A 20,127-nucleotide genomic window follows, 5' to 3' on the forward strand; every position below is an offset into this window, starting at 1 on the left:
GGGCTGTGGGGTCCCTGGCCCCTTGTCAGGGCAGAGGGTTTCTCTTGGGCTCTGCTGGGTTTGGCCTGGCCCGGTCCCGCAGAGGGAGGTCTCAGGCCCAGCCCCCAAAGCAGGGGCAGCTGCCAGTCCTGAACGAGCTCTGGGCGTCCTAAAGCCCCCCCCAAGTGCCCTGTGGGGTGACTGGCTGCCATGAGCCTCACATTCCTGGGGACAAAAGAGGCCGAGGACATGGCCCCCAGCCCTGGGCTCCCTGCTGGGTGTCCCAGAGGACTCTGTCTTCAGACTCAGCCGCTGAGACCCTGATGCCTGCAGGCGGCAGAGACCCCCTAGTTCTGACCGCTGCCCCCGCAGGCTGAGGGCGGCACGAGGTGGGGGAACCTGGCGGGTAGAGCCAGCGGCAAGAGCTGGCTGGCCTCCTCCCCGTGCATCTCTGGGCACATCTTACAACCTCGTGGGCTTCGATTTCCCCGCTGGGATGTGGGGCTGGTACAGGAGCCACCCCTCGGGGGGTCTGGGTAGCACCGGGCCACCCTTAGCCAGAGCCGGAATCCAAGTGTGCCACGACGCAGACTCCGACACCTCCTGTCCCGCCATCTGCACCCGCCTGCCCCACCTCCGGTCCCGCCGTCTGCACCCGCCTGTCCTCCCCCAGGCGCCCGGGCTTAAGCTCCAGGGCTCGCAGTGAGAACCAGGAGAGCCCTGGCCGGAAGACACGGACTGCACGCTGGGCCAGCCCATGGGCTGGGCCCCCCGGGCTGGGGCGAGCGAGGGAGACAAGAAGAGACACGCATCCTGATCCAGCCTGGCCGTGGCCACAAGCACCCCTGCCCACCGCCTCCAGCCCGGCCTGCACACGAGACGGGGTTTCCTTCTTTTGCCCTTTGTTCCTGTTCCTGCTAGACTCACCGCACAGCATCTCGGGGGGATGACAGGTGGCCTGGGTGCGTTAGGACTGCACGCGAGGGCTGGTTCACGGCCAGGCAGAGAGAAGGGGCTACCTCCAGGATCAGGGCCCTCAAGACAAGGTGAGGCCGAGGGGAGCAGACGCACCGAGTGGTGAGCCCCAGAGACAGACGAGTCCTCACGGTGCCGAGCGGGGACGGGGCTGAATAGTCCTCTTGCGTCCAAACTCTCTGTAATACACCACGGCTCCTTCAGGCCGTGTCCAGTCGTGGTGGGGGGAGGCCACAGAGAACCATCAAAGGCGACAAGGTCCCAGGAGAGAAGCAGGGGCGGAGAGGCGTGGCTGTGGGTGGAGGATGCTCCTTGGGCAAAGGTTTGGCGGTAGGACCACCAGATCCCCCTCTAAGGACCCCTGTGCCTGATGACAGGACCTGGAGGAGAACAGGAGGGACACAGCTCTGACCATGTCCCTCCTGGAGTGGGGACGGCAGGAGAGTGGTGCAGGGGTGCCAGAGGTCACCTGTGAGGCAGCCACATGGGGGCCGGGCTGGCCAGCGCGGGGCCAGCCAGAGGGGGGCCCTGCGAGGTACAACCCGCCCGGACCCAAAGGCCTGTCCTAACATGCACTCACTGCGAGAAAGGCCGGCCACAGACAGAAGCGCCCAGATCGGCACCATTTCTTGACCTGTGCGGGATTTAGGGAGAAAGTAATAAGCATCAGGTTTGGGGGAGACGCAGCCCAGCCTGACTTCGGGCAGCTGCTGTGGGTCTCCTCCCCTCAGGGATGCACCTGCCGGCCCACACCTCCTCCATTCCCGACCAGCCTCTGGCCAGGGAGGCGCTCCCTCCCAGGGCCAGGAGAGGGACCTCTGTGACCGCCCGGAGCTGGACAGTTCTGCGTCAAAGACGACAGAGGCCCGGGCCTCGTCTCTGAATGGTCATGGTTACTGATGTTTCCAGGCTGGGCAGGGAGCACTACGCCAAGGTCACGAGGACACCCTGGGGCCTGGAGTTGGTGAGACCCAAGAGAGAGGAGCCGAGGTCCCCGCTTCACAGAGGAGGCTCCAGCCAGGCTGAGGCTCCTGCCCCATGGCGAGGCCTGGGGTTCTCCGGAGAGCAGAAATCCGGAGGAAAGGGCTCCCAAGACCCGCCCCCAGGCCTTTGCCAGGGCTTGCTGGAGGCCGGCCACCCCACCTGGCTGTGGCCCATTGTGGCTGGATGAGCACCTAGGACTGGCAGAAGGACAGCCAGCCACACCTGTCGGCCAAGGAAGGGACACAGGAGGCAAGCCCACGGCCGGACCGCTGACCACCTGGAGGGCCAGAAGCTGAGCCCGAGGTGTTACGCCGGGAGCCAGACCCGCCCCCAGCCCACACCTCTGCTTCTTCTCACCGAGTCCCTGCCCAGCCCCGGCTCCCCTACGCCGGCCTCCTGGAGCAGAAAAATAGCCAGGGCAGGCCACCGCTGACTCTCCCTGGCCCATCTGTCTTTGTCCTTTGCCAGGGCGCCTGCCCCCGGTTGTTCTAGCTGCGTGCCCACGAGGGCCCTCTGCTGTCTGCGTGAGCCTCTCTGGGGGCCCCCCAGGGGAATCCCAGCTCTGCCCCAGCTCTGGGGCCCGCAGGCCTCCTGTCTGCAAGAGCCTGCCCTGCGGCAGATGGCGTGGCGGTGGGGAGTGGTGCCCCGCGGCCCGGCAGCATTCCTCCCTCCCGAGGGCCCGGGCGGGTTCACTGCAGACGCGAAGTCGGCTTCCAGCGTCTCCAGGTGACCAGGAAGCAAGAATCGTGACCCCCAGTGGGGTCCCCACTCTGGCTTTGCCCATACCAACAGGGGGCTCAAACAAAACGCCTTTTTTTCTTTAAGCCAAGAACCCAGGTTTTTGGGTGGGGGTCGGGATGTACATTTCTGGGTCTGTGATCCATTTGTGGAGACACTTCTGAGCTGATGGGGCAGAGGCCCCAGGTTGGTGTGTCTGAGGTGGAAGGGAAGACTTGCCGGGCCTCCCTGCCCCACCGTTCCGGGGGTCACCATGGGCCTCGGCGCGGGGGGTACGGCAAGATTCCTGAGACAGACCAGAGGGACCCTTCCCACTCGGCCCAGGTGAGGCCTGGCAGCAGGGCACAGGTGATGCACCTGAAAGGGGTTCCCTGAGCCGGGCTGCCAGGGGCACTGAGCAATCGGGGGTCACCCCACCAGCCACCAGCCGCCGGCACCGGCCCACCCGGTATCACGGTGTCTGCCTGTGGGCAGGGTGCTGGGCAGTGCCGGGTGGGAGGGGCCGGGCCAGCCAGGGACAGGTGTGTGGGCGGCCTTCGTGGGCAGGTGGCCCTTTCAGGGCTGGGCGGATGTCTGGAGCGAGTGAGGCAGACAGACGGTGTCACCCCGCAGTCACCTCAGGCTTGGCTCGGGGCCGCAGAGAGCCAGGAACCCCCCCACGGCCGCCCCCACCACCGCACTGCTGCCCCGATTAGGTTTCTCCCCATAAAGCGACCAGTGTTTCTGCTCGGCAAGCCGTGCCAACAATGGAGTCTGGGAAAAAGACGTGGGGGTGGCATCCGGGGGCCCCGGCGGGGGGTGGGTCTCCTTACAAACACGGCCCATCGAGTTAAGGACATGGCAGTCTGATTGACCTGGGCCAGGGGCAGGGGGCCGTGTGCCCACAGGGGCCTGGCATGGCCGGGAAGTAGGGAGGCCAGACCATCTCTGGAGCACCAACACTCAGCCATCCAGACAAATATTTCAAAGTAAAATTCTTAAAAACGAATGTAAAAATGTCCATGACATAAAAATATTCCTCCTACAGACAGAACGGACAGGGTTACTGACTTCTTTTGCCTCGGGTTCCAGCGGCCCAAGGAGGACATGGACCAGAGGCCTCACCACCCCCAACAGCACGCCCTGGAGACAGAACAGCAAAACTGGATCTGGAATCCTAAGTTCCGTGATGCTCGGCTCTTCCCACAGCCCCACGTCCCTCTGGGCGGTACAAGCCACTCCCAGCCAGGAGCCCCCGCTCCAGCCCCGTGGGTCTGGACAGACCCCAGCCCTCCTCCTGTCTCCGGGCTCCAGTGATCCTCTTGTCCGCACCCTCCCTGACCAGCTGCTGCCCCCCCCACCCATGATGGACATTTGAAAGCCTGTGTCCTGCTCCAGCTCCCTGCCCTCCTGTGCCCAGAGACCTCCATGCCGGCACGGTGTAGGCGGCATGGCCACAGCAGAGGCTGGAATGGCAATGCCACAGATGCGGGAGCTGGGAGGCCCACAACAGTAACCCCTGGCCGCCCTTGGGAAGCCAGGGGGCAGGGGCTGACTAGGGTGGCTAGCGGGCTCTGCAGACACACCTGCAACCACGGGGGCACGGGCATGGGGAAGGGGAGACAGCTGGCTCTGAAGTCCCCCTGGTCCCGGTTCTGACCCTGCTCTGGCTCCAAACAGAGATGAGCCTCAGGCAAGTGAGCACCCCTGGCCTTGCAGCAAGGATGCTGGGTGGTCAGGAGCAAGGTCAGCGGGCTCTGTGCCCAGGGAGAGGATGTCAGTGGGGAGAGCGGTGCTTCACCCCTGCAGCGTTTGCTTGGACTCCAAAAGGAGAAGCCAGATGCAGGGCTCTCTGCTCCTGCAGGTGTGTCTATGCGGTGCTCTTTAGGAGCCAACAGCATTAACCTCAAAGGTACACGTTTATCTACAATGTTCTCGGCTCAAGCTACAATCTGGGTCACATGGCGAGAAGCCGGGGTAAGGGAGGGGACCGGATGCATACCTATCATTAAAAACGCCCAGCACGAAAGCCCACCCCGCAGCAGCCCTGGCTGGCCCGGGCCCCTTCAAGACGGTCTTTCTCCGTGGGACTCTATTTTCCCCTAAGAGGTGCTGGGTCTGGCCTGGCGCATGGCCACAGTCCTGTCCCACAGGATTTCCCCAGAGGGATCCAGGGCATGAGTAAACCTCACTTTATGGTGACGGAATGTTCTCTCTGGGAACCACAAGGAGAGAACGTCTGGGAAGGGCCTGGAGCAGCAGCCAGCAACCCTCCTAGCCTGAAGGGCTTGGCAGGGCCACAGGTGTCTGGGGAAGGCCTCAGCAGCTCCCCAGCCTGTTCCACACGCTCTCCCCCTGGGTGTCTGTCTCTTGACAGTGCGGGACTGACCCTCAGCTGTGCGGAGAACACAGACCAGGCCGTGCCCCCAGGTCTGCGCGGCTCGACTCCACGCTGCCTGGCCTGAGACGGCAGCAGGCCTTGAACAGGCACACTCCTCAGACCCCACTCCCGGCTTCTGCACCAGGACTGTCCTCGGACGCGCCTCTAGGAGGTCCGCTGCCCTCTGAGGACCGCATCGCTGGGCCCCGCCGGCAGGCGCGGAGGGCTGGCGTGCTGGCCGCTCCCAGAGGCACGCTGACCGGGCACGGTGGCCCACAGAGAATGGCCCGGCGCTGGCTCCCGAGACAACGGAGTCTTCTCTATGTGGCTCCCCGGTCCCTGTGGCCAGGAGTCCCCTCGTGCCGGGCAGCCTGCTGTTTGCATGAGTGTGTCCCCCGGTGCCATGCTACCTGCACCCTGCTGGGCACGGTCAGAGCTGCAAGCCTGTCCACACTGTGCGCAGAACAAGAGCAGGAGGCACAGATGGAGGCCCCCGACGCCCGATGGCTGCCAGCTCTGGGACGGTGCTCTTCGGGGTAGCCACGGCCTAGGGGATGTGGGTCCCTCATGAGACGGGACCATGCAGGGCAGTGGGCTGGGCTGGAATGGGCCCACCCCCAGCTTCCTGCAATGAAGAACCTTAGCTGGCTCAGGTCCCGGGGGAAGCCCCGCTGCAGAGCGGCACAAGCCCACCTCCTCCAGGAAGTCCCCTGCCCGTTTCCTGAAGACGGGCGGGACCTGAGTCCAGACTAGAAACCTGACTGACCACCAGGGAGCCCAGAGGCTCCTTGGGCACGTGAAGGTGGGGGCAGGCAAGCGGAGGACTGAGTGCGCCGCTCCTGTCCCCCACGTGGCCTAGAAAAGACCCAGCCCCGTAACAGTGAGTCTGGGCAGCCCACCCCCTCCCGCTCGGGCGAGAGTCATTTCTAGAATCGTCCGTGCCGGCCCCGGGGATGCCAAGGACTCCCTCCAGGAGCATGGCTTTAATTACAGCTCTTCTGGGCTCGGCTTCGCAGCATCTCCGTCTGCTCGTCAGGGAAGACTGGGGGCGGCGAGGGGGCTGGCCGGGCTGGGTGAAGGGCCGGGGTTCCCGGACGGCCTTGCCAAGACGTGCGCTGGTGCCAAGCCCAGGGCAGCCGCGGCCAAGGCCGAGCTGGGGCGGGGGCTGCTGCTGGGCTCCGTCCAGGCCACTCGGGGCAGCGGGCGGACAGTGGTCTCCCTCCCTCCTCCCCTGCCGGGCCGCCTGCCCGCCAGCCTCACACACAAAATGGCGGAGGGCTGCGGCGGCCATTTTGTGCAGCCCCAGGAAGACAAAGGCAGCCGGCAGCCGGGGGCAGGAAGGAGGAATGTCCACTCTGGAAGTGCAGCTGGCTGTGCGGAGGCCCAGAGGGCCCGGCTGGGGGACGGAGGACAGGCGGTGCCCTCTCTGCAACCTTCCGCCTGCCTGGGCCCCGGCCACCCTGAGCCGCCAGAGGTACCCTCAATCCCTCCCAGGGGCTCTGGGTGATCTTGGGGACGAGCCCTTGCCCGGGGTGGGTGGCACGGATGCCCTCCCACCTTCCAGAGGAGGCTGTCCAGCGTGAGGCAGTGACATTGAGAGGCAGGGGTGGACACAGGCTCCCGGCCTCCCAGGCCTCGGCTCCTTCTGGATGAAAATCCTGCTCTGCCCCAGACCCTCCAAGGGTGGTCTTCGCTTGCCCTGACGCAGGGCAGCCTCTGACCAGATGGCCCGAGGCCTACCCTGCATTCCAGGGACATCCCAACACTTCCCACCCTGGGTCCAGGCTGGCAGCTTCATCCCGCCCATGACTGGTGGGCACAGGGGCAGCTGGCAGGGCCGGCCATGCCAGGGCAGCGCCAGGGGGACACCAGCAAGACCAGCACCAGGGATGCCCGGCCGCGACCCCCCCTCCTGAGCTCCCGCAGCACCTGCCCGACAGGGCCCCATCTCACACCTCAAAGCTCCTGTCCTGTGTCTGTCTGGGGACAGCCCACCCCCTGTCCGGGGCCCTCGGGGGGCACAGACACGTGCTGGACCGGGAGCCTCTCGGGAGCCCAGCCGGCGGGTGCACACCAAGAGCCCATGTCTCTCTGACTCTGTCCGTGGTCTCCTGATCTTTATCCGACCTCACTCGTGCAGCAGGGACAAGCAGGACTGCTCTGGGGGCTACGGGGCCAGCCCCAGGCCCCTTCCGCCCCGCTGGCACAGAGTGAACACCTGAGACCAGCAAACTGAGGTCCAGGGGGTCACTGAGCCCTGGCTCCGGCTGAGGCCAGCATGGGGCCCTCAAAGGGCGTCGTGTCCAGGGAGACGTGACTCACACAGAGCGGGGCAGAGCCTGCGTCGTGTGTTCTGATGGGGACAGGCTGATCTAGAGCTAGGAGCCAGGCCTGTGTCAAGACGGAGGCAAGTGGGATTGGGAGGGAGGCCCCACGCCTGTCCCATGGAGGGGGTGCCGCCGTGGCGACAGCATGGCGTGGAGGGCAGGTGCCATGGTCCTTGTCGCGCGTGGGACCGCAGTTGTCCAAGTGTGAACACGGTGCTGTCCTCACGGAGGACGCGGAGGACCTCTCCCGGGAGTCCCGGTTCAAATCCCCTCTGCCCAACATTGCTGCCCGCGTGTATGCCACTTCCTGGACACGTTCTCCCCACCGCAAACCGCACAAACACCCCACAGAGACCACGTGCCAGGCACCGAACCGAGTCCGTCGCAGCGAGTGCCCCTGTCCGTCCCCATTATGGCCTGATCCGCAGAGGAGGAACGAGCTCAGAGAGGTTAAGTTACTTCCCCACACTCACACAGCCAAGACGGGCGTCCTCCACGTCTCCATTTCCTGCACCGGGTCACACTGCTGCTAAGGAGGACCACAGCCCGCTGCACTAGGTGACCCCAGGCAGCCCCACGTCTGAGACGTTCACTTTCTCTCCCTCCAGGTGACCCCAGGGGTGTTCGGGCTCCCCAGTCTTCTGAGGCTGGCCAGGCTAGGTGTGTGCAGTGCTCTTGCAGAAGAGCTGCTCAGTCCCAGGCAAGCTGGGTCCAGGAGCTCAGGGCTGCTGCGCAGAGTGGGAGCCTGTGTGTTCCCACCCAAAGCTGGCCCGCTGGTCTGCCAGCTCCATTAACTACTGGGGAACAAGGCCTCCAAGCAGGGAGCTGTCTGAAGCCAAGCGTCCCACCGAGCCCTGACCTGTGAGCACAGACAGCAGCCCTGGGCCCTCCCAGCCGCACTGGGTCTGCGAGCCGCTTGCTTTCGCTCCAGCGGGAAGAACCCTCTAGCCCACCCTGAGCCCCAGGGCATGGAGGGCCTGAGCTGGAGACCCGGTCCCCAGCCTCCTGCCTGCCCTCCAGGGAGGCCGCCCCTTCATAACCCGCGGCCTGATGCCTCAGCACAGCCGCACACTCCCGGAACCCAGAAATGTTGCTGGGGGCTGGCGGGGTTAGGGTTAACCTCCCCGAGCCTCTGCCCCCGAAGGGGCACCAACCCAGCAGGGCTGTCCACAACAGGGCCAGCTCCTATGGGAGGGGCGTCCGGCTCGGGGGCCTGGCACAGTGACAGGACCCGCATCGGGAGTGGCTTTTGTCCCATGCAGCTCGCAGAGCGGGCTCTCGTGGGAACCCGTCCTCCGTTTGCTGTCACATCTCTCCTGCGGTCCCGGGTTAGTCACCCCTAGCCAGGGCACCGCTCGGAAACGAGAGGGGAGCACGGAGTGAAGCCCATCGTTCTGCCTTCTGTCAATATTTTCACTGGGACCAGAAGATCACACGTGAGGTCTTTATAAGGCCTTAATTTCTACCTGGGTAAATAAAGGCTATCTGGACATTGAGCATCAGAATAAATTTCGGCCCCTCCTGGACTGCAGGCAGCAGACACGGGTCAGCCTGGGGGCAGGCGGACGTGGCTCGTCTGTGGCTCTGCCGTGGGGCGTCAGGCCCGTGCGCACCCACTTCTGAAGAACAGGGCAGCCCATCCGTCCACAGGAACCCAGGGTTCCTTCAGGGAACAAGCCACCACCGGGTGCCGAGCAGTGGAACGTGGCTCCTGCCTGTACTGGGCGTGGGGGAGGGGCTCAGCGCAAGGGAAGGGACCAGGGACAGGAGGGAGCCTCCCATGCCCAGACTTCTCCCCGTCCTGGGCCAGGTCTGGGCAGACTTCAAGAAGAACAATACGGAATCCGTTCAAAAGCAAATCCTACCAACCGGGTCACCGTCCCCCGAAAACCTTCGGCACCTCCCAGCCCAGCATCCTGAAAGGCAGCTCCGTCGTCCCACTGACCCTCTGGGGCCACAGGTGAGGCCAGAGTTGAGCTCTTCCCAATCCCCAGCTTCTGTTTCTGGCTGAACAGGACGAAGATGAGCCCCGACCAGTGCGGGCCGTGCTGGTCGTGCTGGGCCTGCGGGAGGCTGTGCGCACGGGGCGGGGGCCGGGGCCTCCCATCCGGCCCTGAGCGTGATCTCGCCCCTGCAGTGACTGGGCTCTACGGTCATCTTGGGAATTACCCAGGCTCAGGATGAGCCCAGAATAAGCACCCACTGCATACGCTAGCCTGCATGCATTCCGTCCACTGCGCACTATGGGAAACATGGTCCTGGCCCGGGACCACTCTCCCAGGCCTGTCCTTCTCCACCTGGGCCACTCTCCACATGCCTGGGTCAGCTGCTGTCCTGGGTGCCCGTCACCCTTCTGGCCTCCCAGGTGGCTGGCCCTGCCTACACCCATGTTCCTGGGGACCCACCTCTGTAAGCCCCTGCACGTGTCCATCAGGGCACGAGGACCCAGGACCCAGGTGCATGTTCTGGTGCCCCAGCTGGCAAGAGGAACGTACCTCAGGGGTATGGGCTTCCCAGGGACCCCGGAGGCTACCACAGCAGCCCGTGGGACACCAGGGGATTTCACAAGGGATGCCCAGGAAAGCATCTGGACTAGACAGTCTTGGGCAGAGCCCAGCAGGCCCTGGAGACATCTAGGACCAGCTGTACCCTTAGGCCCTGTTTCCCCAGCGAGCCCCCCACCCCCAGTAAACCTTCCCGTCGCTCTGCTCTGTGTCCTTTCTCTACCCGTGCCCTGCCCACTTTCTTTCTGCCTCTACCCTGTTCGTCCCCTTCCTCTGTTATGCCCCCTCCAGGTTCCCCTTTCCCACTGTCCCATGTCCTCTCGGGGCCTCCCCCTCTCCCCACTCAGGCTCCCCCGCCCCCCGCCACGGGCACCGGCTGGTGTGCATTCTCCGTGCAGACACAAAGGCCCTGGGGTGGGGGCAGCGTCTGCAGAGTCTTGTGGGCAAGCTGGACCTGTAAACGGGGCCCAGATGGCAGAGAGGTCCTGCGCCCAGACGCAACAGCCTGGGGTCCTCTCCACATGGACTTGGGAGGCAGGCCTGCCCCTGACCATGGCAACGGGAGGGGGGGCATCTGGCCCACATGGCCCCATGGGCTCCCCAGGAGGCTCAACTCAGCCAAGGCGGCCCTATGGCCTGCCCTGTGGGTCAGCTCTCAGAGGAGGAGCACAGGTGGGCAGGGGGGCTCTGAGCACCACAGGCCCCCATCAGGGCCACAAGGTGGCTGGGCTAGGGAGCGGCCAGCCGAGGACCTTCTCACCTGCCGAGCCCGAGTGCTGCCCACTCCGCAGACACTTCGGACCGTCCCCAGCAGCTGGCCCAAACCCTTCCACCATGGACCCCCAGACAGACGGCTCCTGGCAGAAGGGGCTTCACTCCAAACTCTGTGCAGAAGGGAGCCAGAAAGTTGGGCCTGAGTCCAGCTCTCTGGGGCAAGAGACCAGGGCAAGCCCCTGACTCCTGGAAGACCTTGGTCCCTTGACTACAGGAGGAAGCCGGCCGCAGGTCAGGGCTGAGGCCGGAGCAGACCCAGCTGAGTGCGCCTGGCTGTGCAATCCTCCACAAGCCGTGTGTGTGTGTGTGTGTGTGTTAGGTCTGTGTGTGTGTCCCACTTCGACGTGCCCAGCCCAGGGTGGTACCTGGGGGAAGAAGTGAGCCCTGACTCTCAAGGTTCAAAATGCGGCACTGACCTGAGAGCCAGAGTCATCGGAGTTTCAGGGTCACCTGCAGAACGAGGAGGCAGGAAGAGGCGTGGGTCCTGGAAGGAGAGAGATGCCATGTCAGTCTCGGGAAGGAGAGCCCAGGCCCTGCCCTGTGTCAGTACCCCCAGCCCCGGCCCGCGCTGCCCTGACAGCCTCCAAGGGCCATGAAGCCGCTGCATCAGTGAGGCTTTGTGTCCCAAACCCTGGGAAGGGCACCCATTCCCAGTGGCACCACTGGATTTTCTGGAGGCACCCATCACCCAGGGCAGCAGCCAGTGGCAGGTACAGGCACACAGTGGGTGGACCCAGGGCCAGAGGGACACATGTTCAAGATCAGCCTCAGCAAGGCCTGCCTCTCCCTCCACCGAGGTGGTCACAGGAGAATCAGGCACAGTGTGGGAGGGGTTCAGGAGGAGAAGAGAATAGCCCCAAGGAGTATGAGGGAGCGTGGGGGAGCGTACCCCCCTCCAGCCTCGCCCAGGGCTTCAGGGCATCCTGCCGGCACAAGGCAGCTCTCTTGACATCCCCATTGTGGATGCTGTGCCCTGAACACCACTTCCTGCAAAGGACAGCTTTTCCTCTTTGCTTTGGCTGCTGGGACGCTCAGAGCTGAACTGACAGGTCATTACTAGCAGTCAGAGACTTCTATGCGACGTGGCTTCTTTTAGGCCTACCTTTGCCTCTCCTTTTGCCCTAATTTCCTCTCTTTTTATCTTTCTGCATTATCTATGTTGCTCTAAGCTTTAGTATAGATATATGTATTTTTTATCTACGTTTATTTATTTATGCAGCAGCACTTCAATATGGAACACCTTAGTTCCCTCTCTGGCCAAGTGATCAGTGGGGGCTATGTGTGGAGACTTCATTTTTGCAAGTAATGGGTTAGGACTGATTCCAAGTCAGACACCGCCCCCCCCAACCCCTTGGCCGGAAGAGGCTCCCTCCTCTGCTCTGACTGGGAATGGGGAGTGGGCTGCGTAGGAAGAGGTCTGGATGCCCCTTTTGCAAATGAGAAACCGAATCCCACGGAGAGGTCTTGGCTTTCCCCAGACCACACAGCAGTGCAGGCCAGGTAGGTCTGGGACCCAGGTTTGATCTGGACCCCGTGGCTTAGTCCCCTGCCATGATGTGGCCACACCCACAAGCCCTCAGGGTTGGCAGTGCTGCTCCCAGGCCAACCCTGGGTATGGAGGTGCTGCCCCGGGACACCGACAGAGAGCCTCGGGGTCGGGAATGCAACCAGCCAGACCTCTGGCAGGCCCCCCATAGCACCTGCTGTGGCCGGGGAGGCTCCCTGTCCTGCGGTCGTGCAAACAGACCCATGACCGCCACACAGAGCCCCTGGCGGCCCCAGGCCCCACTCTGCCTCGACCTGTCCCACCTCACATATTAACACCAGCACATAAACCCCGACCGACAGATGTAAGGAACTGGACCCCACTGAGCTCCAGGGAGGGGAGGAGCCAGGAAAGCGCCAGGGTGGCCCCGACACCTGTCTAGCCTTCAGTGAGGCGTAAGCCACTGAGCTTCTCAGGAGCCCAGTGTGTGCCAGGACTTGTGTCCCGTCCCCCTGGCCTGTCACAGAAGCCATGCGTGCTCTGGGATCCACAGTGCGTCCCCAACACTCTCCCAGGAGCGGCTCATGCCCCAGCCTTCCAGGCGAGGAGACTGGAGCTCTGGCAGAGCGTGTCCTCCCGCATCCAGGACGGCTTGCGGCTGGGGGCTGGGCATGCCTATCACTTGGCACCACGCAGGCAGCCATGGCTCAGAGCTCGCTCGGGACAGTCTCTATGCCAACAACTCAGCCCTCCTGGCCGGTTCTGATTCCACTAGCTTCGAGGAGACCAATCAGGGTCTTCAGGCCGCAGGGCAGGCTGGACACTCAGGGCGAGGCAAAGGCACATGGCAGGCCAAGGAATCCTTTGCTCTGCCCTCACTGCTCGTCCCGGAGTGGGACCTCGGCCACCTGCAAGGGGCCAGAATGAACCCCTCAGGAAGGGTGGGCCTGGCTGCAGGCTGGGCCCGAGGGGCTGGAGCTGGGCTCTCCTGAAAGACGGGCTCACGTTCCCTTCCTGGCCGGGCCGCCCACCTCCCGGGTTGCCTCCCTGCCCTGGCCCAGGGCCAAGACCATCTACCTGGGCTCTGTGGTCCTGGAGTGTCTCCCAAAAACCATGATGGGTCCCGCCTCCTTGAGGGTACTCTGGGATGAGTCACCTTCTGAAAGACACAAGGTGACCAAAAAATTAGCCGGGCAGGCCTGGTGGCACATGACTCCGAGAACGGGAGGGGGCTCGGTGTGACCCTCCCCTGCCTCTATTTTACCTGGCACCACCACGAGCAGAGGGGGCCAGCTCATGGTAGGCAGGGCATCGATGTGCCCAGAGGTTATGGGCAGCAAGGGAAGCCTCGTCCGCTCTCCCAGCTCCAGCCCTGGTCTGGAATCCCCCCCCCCAAACCCAACCCCAGCCACTGGCTTCCGTGGGGCCCAGCCAGCTGGATCTTCCGCTCTCGAAGCGTTGCCGCCCGAGTCAGAGTCTCCGTAGCTCTGGTCGGAGGCTGCAGGTCCGGTACTGCCCACCCCCCCGGGGCTGGCAGCTCTGCATCAGAGACCAGCTCCCATGCGGCTGGGCACACCCCGGCCCAGCGCAGAGCCCAGCACCCAAGAGGCCCCCAGGATGGCAGGGAAGCGCCACCACCCCAGCCCCGGCTCTTGGAAGCATGTCTGTATCTGGGCTCAGAATGCGTAGACCTGACTCTGGGCCTTTTCCCAACGGGCCAGTGAGAGGACACCCGAGGACGGACTGAGCCGGAGGGCAAGGCCCCAGGGTGCCCTCAGACCACCTGGCTCAGGGTGAGCCAGAGGCCAGGCTCTTGAACTTGCCCCGCCTCCAGGACCCTCCCCACAACCAGGTCCAGGTTCCCCCAAAGCAGGGGGCTGGCTCCGTTTGTGAGGCTAGAACGGCAGACCCAAACCCAGGCCCAGCTCACCACAGAGAGGGGCCAGGCTGGGCTTCAGCGGGACCCACTCTGCCTCTGCCCCAGGCTGAGCACGAGTGGGCGGCTGGGAGGAAGGCAGCGTCTGGGCACTGCGCCCTGGGGTCTGCGTCCCTTCCACACCTTCCTCCCCTGGCCTCTGGGAGCCCTCCCGACTTCCTGAACATCACTGCGAGAGCTGGGAGACACCCACAGCCCACCCCCCACCCCGGTGTGAGACTGCGGCTGCTCTGTCCCCCCAGGGGGACAAGCGTCCCCAGACCCCATCACCGAGCAGATCCCACCTGGAGCAGGGAGCCACCGGGGCCAAGAGTGACCAGTTGCCACTAACTGGCTTGCAGCTCCCCCACCTTGGGCAGAGGGGGTCATGGACTCATCAGGCCCTCAGAGGCTGCAGGGGACTGGCTCGTGGGCTCCCCAGAATGTGTTCAGACTCCACCAAAACGCTGTGTGGAACCCCAACACCACCCCTGAAGAGGGGGGCCTAGGGGACTTGTGAGCCCAATGCACTCTGCCTGCAAGTCACACAGCTCTGGGTTCTAATCCTGTTTCCTGCCTCTCATCATCGAGAGCCGCTCCTAGCCTCAGTTTCCCTAGCTGCAGGATGGGGTTCTGGGCCTGAGCACCTCACTGCCCTGTTTTATAGGAGAAGAGCACCCCCGAGGAGGGACTGCCCCGAGGCAGCACAGCCCTTGGTCCCTGGCGGGGACACCCTCCCTGCCTCTCCTCCCAGCGGGACCGAGCCCCGCCAGGCACCCATGAGTAATGACCCCGGGGCCCATCTGCCTGCGCCTGTAAGATGGGTGGGTCAGGAAGTGCCTCGAACTGGGGTGTCTCTGATGCCTTCACCTGGAGCTGATGGGACAGCACCTGAGGGTCTGCCCAGGAAAGGAGAACCCCAAAACTGCACAGGGGAGCCAACGGAGCACACAACCTCACCCCCCCACCCCGGACAGCGAGCACAGCCTGGTTGGGCTCACAGAGGGCCGCTGCCATGGGCAGCACACCGTCGTGCCCACAGGCCCCGCAGCCGAGGTCCCCTTTTTACAAACGGCCCTATTCTCTACGACTAGTTGATGTTAGGCACAGAAATCAAGCTTCCAGGGAGCCGGAGGAGGTGAAAAACAAAGACAAGGCCAGCCTGGGCCTGCTCTAGACACAAGGGCTATGGAAATTCCGTCCTAACAGGTGAGCAGAGTTCCAGCTGTGGCAGCAGGTTTGGTTCTGGGATCCTGGCCCGATCCCTGTACGGCACAGGAGCCACATGTGGCCACGGCTGAGAACTGACGAGGACGGCTGCCCAGGGCAGGGGACGTAAAGCCCCTTCCAGCTGCAGACGGCACTGACGGACTGCTCTCCCCCCGGGACACTCTGTTGCTCCCATACCCTCGCCGCCACTCTCCAGGTGACGGCACAGAACAGCCAGGCTGTGTCCACCAGGCACGGGGACGCAGAGGCGCTCCCTCGGCCTCCCACCTTCACTGCTGCCTGTTTCCAGTCTCCGTGTGCTGAGCCAGACGACTATGCCGCTGCCTGCCCGCAGACCCCATGCAAGTCTTGTGGGTGCCTCGTTCTCCCTCCGGGCTGCCTAAGCCTTCTGAAAGCTGTCCTCGCTCAAGAGGCCAGCCCGTGGGCTGTGGCGGGGCGGGGAGGGAGGCCGGAGGCCCCTGCCCCCCTCGGGGTCACTAATGAGCTTGGGCCCACAAGTCCCAGAGATCATGAGGGAGGCTGAGGAAGTGTGGGGGGCTGGCCAGATCCACGGTCTCCACCTGGTGTGTGGCTGCAGACACAAGGTCGCCCCCTCCTGCCCTTCCCTCCTGTGACACCGGAGAACTGTGGCGGGCGTTCCCAATGACCAAAGTACATGTCCCAAGCCCAGGGCTGGCTCATGATGACGCCTACCATCCCTCCTCTGGGAGGCCCTGCACTGGGGCCCATTCCCTCTCGGAGACTGTGCCCCACGGTGTGGTCACTTGGATGAAGGGTCAGCCCAGGCCGTCTTGGCAACTTTCTCCCCCCATGCAGTTCCAGACTCTGGAAGGCTTTGGTACAATGAGGCTGGTGCCTAATTGGTCAGAACCAACCCTGGGACCCGGCAGGATGTCTCAGAGTTCAATCCCCACCTTGCCCAGGCCCAAGAGTAGCCTGGTCTCTGGAACATTCTTGTGTCTATCTGCAGGGCAGTCCAGGGCCCACAGAGGTTCCATTTCAGCTCTGGGCAAGCCCCTCCACATCTCTGGGCCTCAGGCTCCCAATCCGTTCTACAGGGACAGCAACACCTACCTCCTCAGATTTGCACCAAGATTCGAGATGGTAGATGGTGCACACCCAGGCCACACGGGGCTCCCTGGACCACATGCCCACCGCTGCCCCCCCCCACCCGGGCTGCTTTGAGGACGTGTGAGAACTCACTCTGGGCCTTTATCCTGGAGAAATTCCTTCTCTACCTCTTACTTCACCAGGGACCAAGTCTCTAGGGCCTGGGGCTTGAGTGGACACCGTGGAGGCAAGAGCTGGGAGCCCCCAGCAGGAACCCTGGTGTTGGCCAAGCTGCAGAGCCCGGAACCATGGGAGCATGGATCCCCAGAACTGCCTGTCCATACTTTTCTTTGGCATTGAACTTGGCCTTCTCCAAGGTCACGTGTGGGATAAAGAGCCTACAGATGGAAAGAGCCAGTTGCTAATAAATCATGTGCAGAGCTCACCCTCATCTCCGTGTAGGAATGCCCCACAGAGGATGGGGCCTGACCCTGGGGTCGTGCCGTGTCGGAGACCCAAGACTGCAGGTACCCAAGACGGGTCGGGGGGGCGTCAGAAGGAGGCTGTGAGCTGGTCCAGCCATGTCCTCCAGCCAGAGGGCCAGAGGGCCAGAGGTCCAAGCCATGGTGCCTCCCTGGGTCGGCTGCTTCAGTTGGTTCCAGACGGCTCTCTGGCAGGGACCGATGAAGCTGGGACTCGGGGAACTGACGGCTACCACGGCAGCCAGTGTGGAAGGGCACAGGACAGCTCAAACCCCCAAGGACACAGGGCCCAGTGGCAGAGCAGCCAGCCCCAGGGAGGGGCCTGGGCAGCAGAGCCCAGCGGGCCGCAGAGAACCTCCTGTGCTCTCTGAGCCTCAGTCTGGTATCTTAAGAAGCAGCCATCGCTGACGTCATGAACGTGAAAGTGAACACACGTCAACCCCACAGGCCCGGCCCCCACATCCCACAGGCACTCTCGCCAGGCAGTGGCCCACGCCGCACAGTTACCAACTGGGACCAGAAAATCGAGTCTCTGCCAGGGGCCGGTCCGTGTACACACCCACCCTGAGCTCTAGCAGGCCGAGGGGCGTCACAAGGCCGTCCCTACCTCCAGCAGCAATGGAACAGGCCCCAGCACCAGCCTGACAACCGGGGTCCCGGTCGCCACAAACAGACATCACCTCCAGACATCAGACTCCAAACACTCGGGACGAGAACAGGACCCTTCAGGGGGGCCCCCCTCAAGGTAGCAGCATCGCCACCACCGTCGGCCTGGAGGGGCCTTGCCGCGTGCCTCACTCTCAGCGACCCCCTGCCCCCTACGGCAACCTGCCGCGCCTTCTGCAAACGTCTCTCCTTCTGGGGGAGAGCGTGCTGCCGTGAGGATTTGGGTGGGTTGAGGTCACCCTGGCCGGGTGGTTAACTGTGATTTAAAGGAATTTTGCCTTATTCAACAAGATCTGGAGAACCGAGAAAAGGAGAGAAAGGCAGCCCACGGTTCTCCCCTGCTGAGCCAGGCCCGAGGCAGACTCCCCACCCAGAAGGGGTCCCACACACAGCAAGGCGGGTGGCCACAGCCTTCCGTGGCACTGGCTCCCACCAGCCGTGTCTGTGGAACGGGCCCTGCCACCCCGTCAGAGATCTCTGTCACAGCGACCTGACCCAGACACCCCACCCAGGACAATGGCTGGCCACGTTGTTTCTCATGTTCGGGGAGGCACGAGGACACACACCTCTGGCTTTACGCATAGATCTTTCCTCTTTCCCTGGGGAGACCCTGCCCAAAGCCCAGGAGCTCTTTCGCGCACCGGAGGCCGCCCCTCCAACTGGCCCCTGGGAACCTTCCAGAGACTCACCAAATGTCAGAGGTGGTGGGGAAACGGAGGCTCAGAGCTGGGGAGGGACCGAGGCCCCTGCTCGCTGCTCAGGCACCATCTCCCCGAGGCACACTTTTCAAAGGGCCTCAGTGGAAGCTGCCTCAGACCTGTCCCGGGCCCTCGGAAGGGTCTGGATGCCAACGCCCTCACGCGTCCCAGACCCGTGAAGATGAATGATGGGAAAGAAGAGGGGTGCGGTGGGTGCTACGGAGGGGCTGGGCAGCCCACTGCCAGGGCAGAGGAGGCCAGAGGGCCTTAGAGTTTGTGAGGACTTCCTGGAGGAGGAGGACCCCCATAAGCCCCCCACAGTGGCGGGGCCATGCAGGAAATTCATGAACGGAAGATGTCTGACCTAAATTAACAGAATGTGCTACCGCTCACCAATGACGTCGGATGGGCCAATAGAGTCCAGCTTTCATACCCACTGAGCAGAGAAGAAAAGGCCCCAGAGCCTTCTACGGCATCTCTCATTGCTGGTTGTCCCGACTGAACCCCCGCCCCAAAGCAGCAGCCATGGTTTTCCCACGGCCCGGAGTTACCTGGAGTCCTCCCTCTGTGGGCTGCAGGTGCTCAGGGCTCAGGCCTGTCTGTCAGATGCTGCCATGCCGTCCCCGACAAGGTGGGTTCACAGTCCCCTCAGATTAGTCCTAAAAGAGAACGTATTACTGGAGGTAAAAAAGTTAGGACCTGTCCCCTTGTCTCTCAGAGCGCCGTGGCCGTGTGACACGGCCAGCCAGGAGGCTCATGCCGCCACCCTGAGTACAGGGTTCACGGCCTTCCCTCCTTCTGTTTCAGCCTCGGGATCCTGTTTCATTCATTCACGAAACATTCCCCCAGGAGCCTGCCCTGGGCCAGGCTGGTGATGCTGGCCGGTCTTTCTGGAGTTGCTCAGTCTTCCAGAGCAGACACTGTGACTGTGCCGTGAACTGATCATGGGGCAGGTGGGGAGCAAGGAGGGCCTCCAGGAGGAGGCGATGCTTGAGCCACAGTCTAGAGAAATGGGAGGATGCCAACACGGAGGGGGCTGACAGGCGCCTGGGAGCCTCTCAAGTCTCGGGAAGGGGAGACTGGACTTCCTCCTGGAGCTGGGCCGGAGCCCCCGAGGGCGGGAGGCAGGGCAGAAGTCTGCATGGCGATCACGCCTCTCTGGGTGAGACCCAGACACGCTGAGCAGAAGCAGAGCTGGCAGGACTTGGACACAGTCTGTGTGTGGCAGGGAGGGGAGCCGACGATGACCCTGCAGGTCAGCAGCCAGGGGACATCCGCCAGGAATTACAGGGGGTGGGAGGGGGCAGTTGTGGTCACAGCAGAGGAAATCCCCTAGTGCGGGCTGCCCACAGTCGGGCCCTAAAGGGCGTATTGGCCAAGCAGCCCACCGGGGCCAGCCACGGCCCGTCTCACACCCTGGCCTACAGGGCAAGCTGCGTCCTCATTTCCCTGAAGAGCGCGCCCCGATCCCAAGCCAGAGAAACGCGCCTCCTTGCTTCAGCCCAAAGCCACGGCCCGGAGGCCCCCCTCCCACGGCACCAAGAATGAGCAGGGCCTCTGCCCTGACTGTCCCCGTTCTAACGGGCCGACCCGTCTGGCTGAGGCTCCTCCGTGAAGCCAGTGCCGGGGCCTCAGCCTCCCGGCTGGCAGCCCATCAGGGTTCCGTGAGGCCGTCCCCAGACAGCAGACGTCAGGGCTCAGAACACAGAGGGGCTCTGTCCCCAGGACACAAAGCAGAGCTTGGGTGCTGGGCGGCGCCCGCTGGCTTCACTGCCTCCCCCATCAGCGGGTCTCTGGGGGCGCGGCGGTGGGGGGGCGCTGAGACGGGAGGGGCGGTGGAGACCAGAGGAGCCGGCTGCCTGCCATAAATCACCACGCCGAGCTTTATAATTATCTGGGCACTTAAGCTCCTCTTTCTTCTCTTCCCCCTTTCCCTGGGGAAATTTCCTTCATTTCCTAC

The 20,127-nt window shown here is 63.7% G+C and overlaps 1 long non-coding RNA gene across 1 annotated transcript; it reads right to left on the reverse strand.

Annotated features, from left to right (window-relative positions):
- Positions 1–10,914: 10,914 nt before the first annotated feature.
- LOC122892143 lies at positions 10,915–18,822 on the reverse strand. The gene is made up of 3 exons (XR_006381371.1): positions 18,719–18,822; positions 13,204–13,285; positions 10,915–11,124 (listed from the first exon to the last, which is right to left on the reverse strand). It is a non-coding gene; the product is annotated as an uncharacterized LOC122892143 (long non-coding RNA).
- Positions 18,823–20,127: the final 1,305 nt, after the last annotated feature.

Source organism: Neovison vison, chromosome 12 (assembly GCF_020171115.1).
Source record: "Neovison vison isolate M4711 chromosome 12, ASM_NN_V1, whole genome shotgun sequence".
Lineage (NCBI taxonomy): Eukaryota > Metazoa > Chordata > Mammalia > Carnivora > Mustelidae > Neogale > Neogale vison.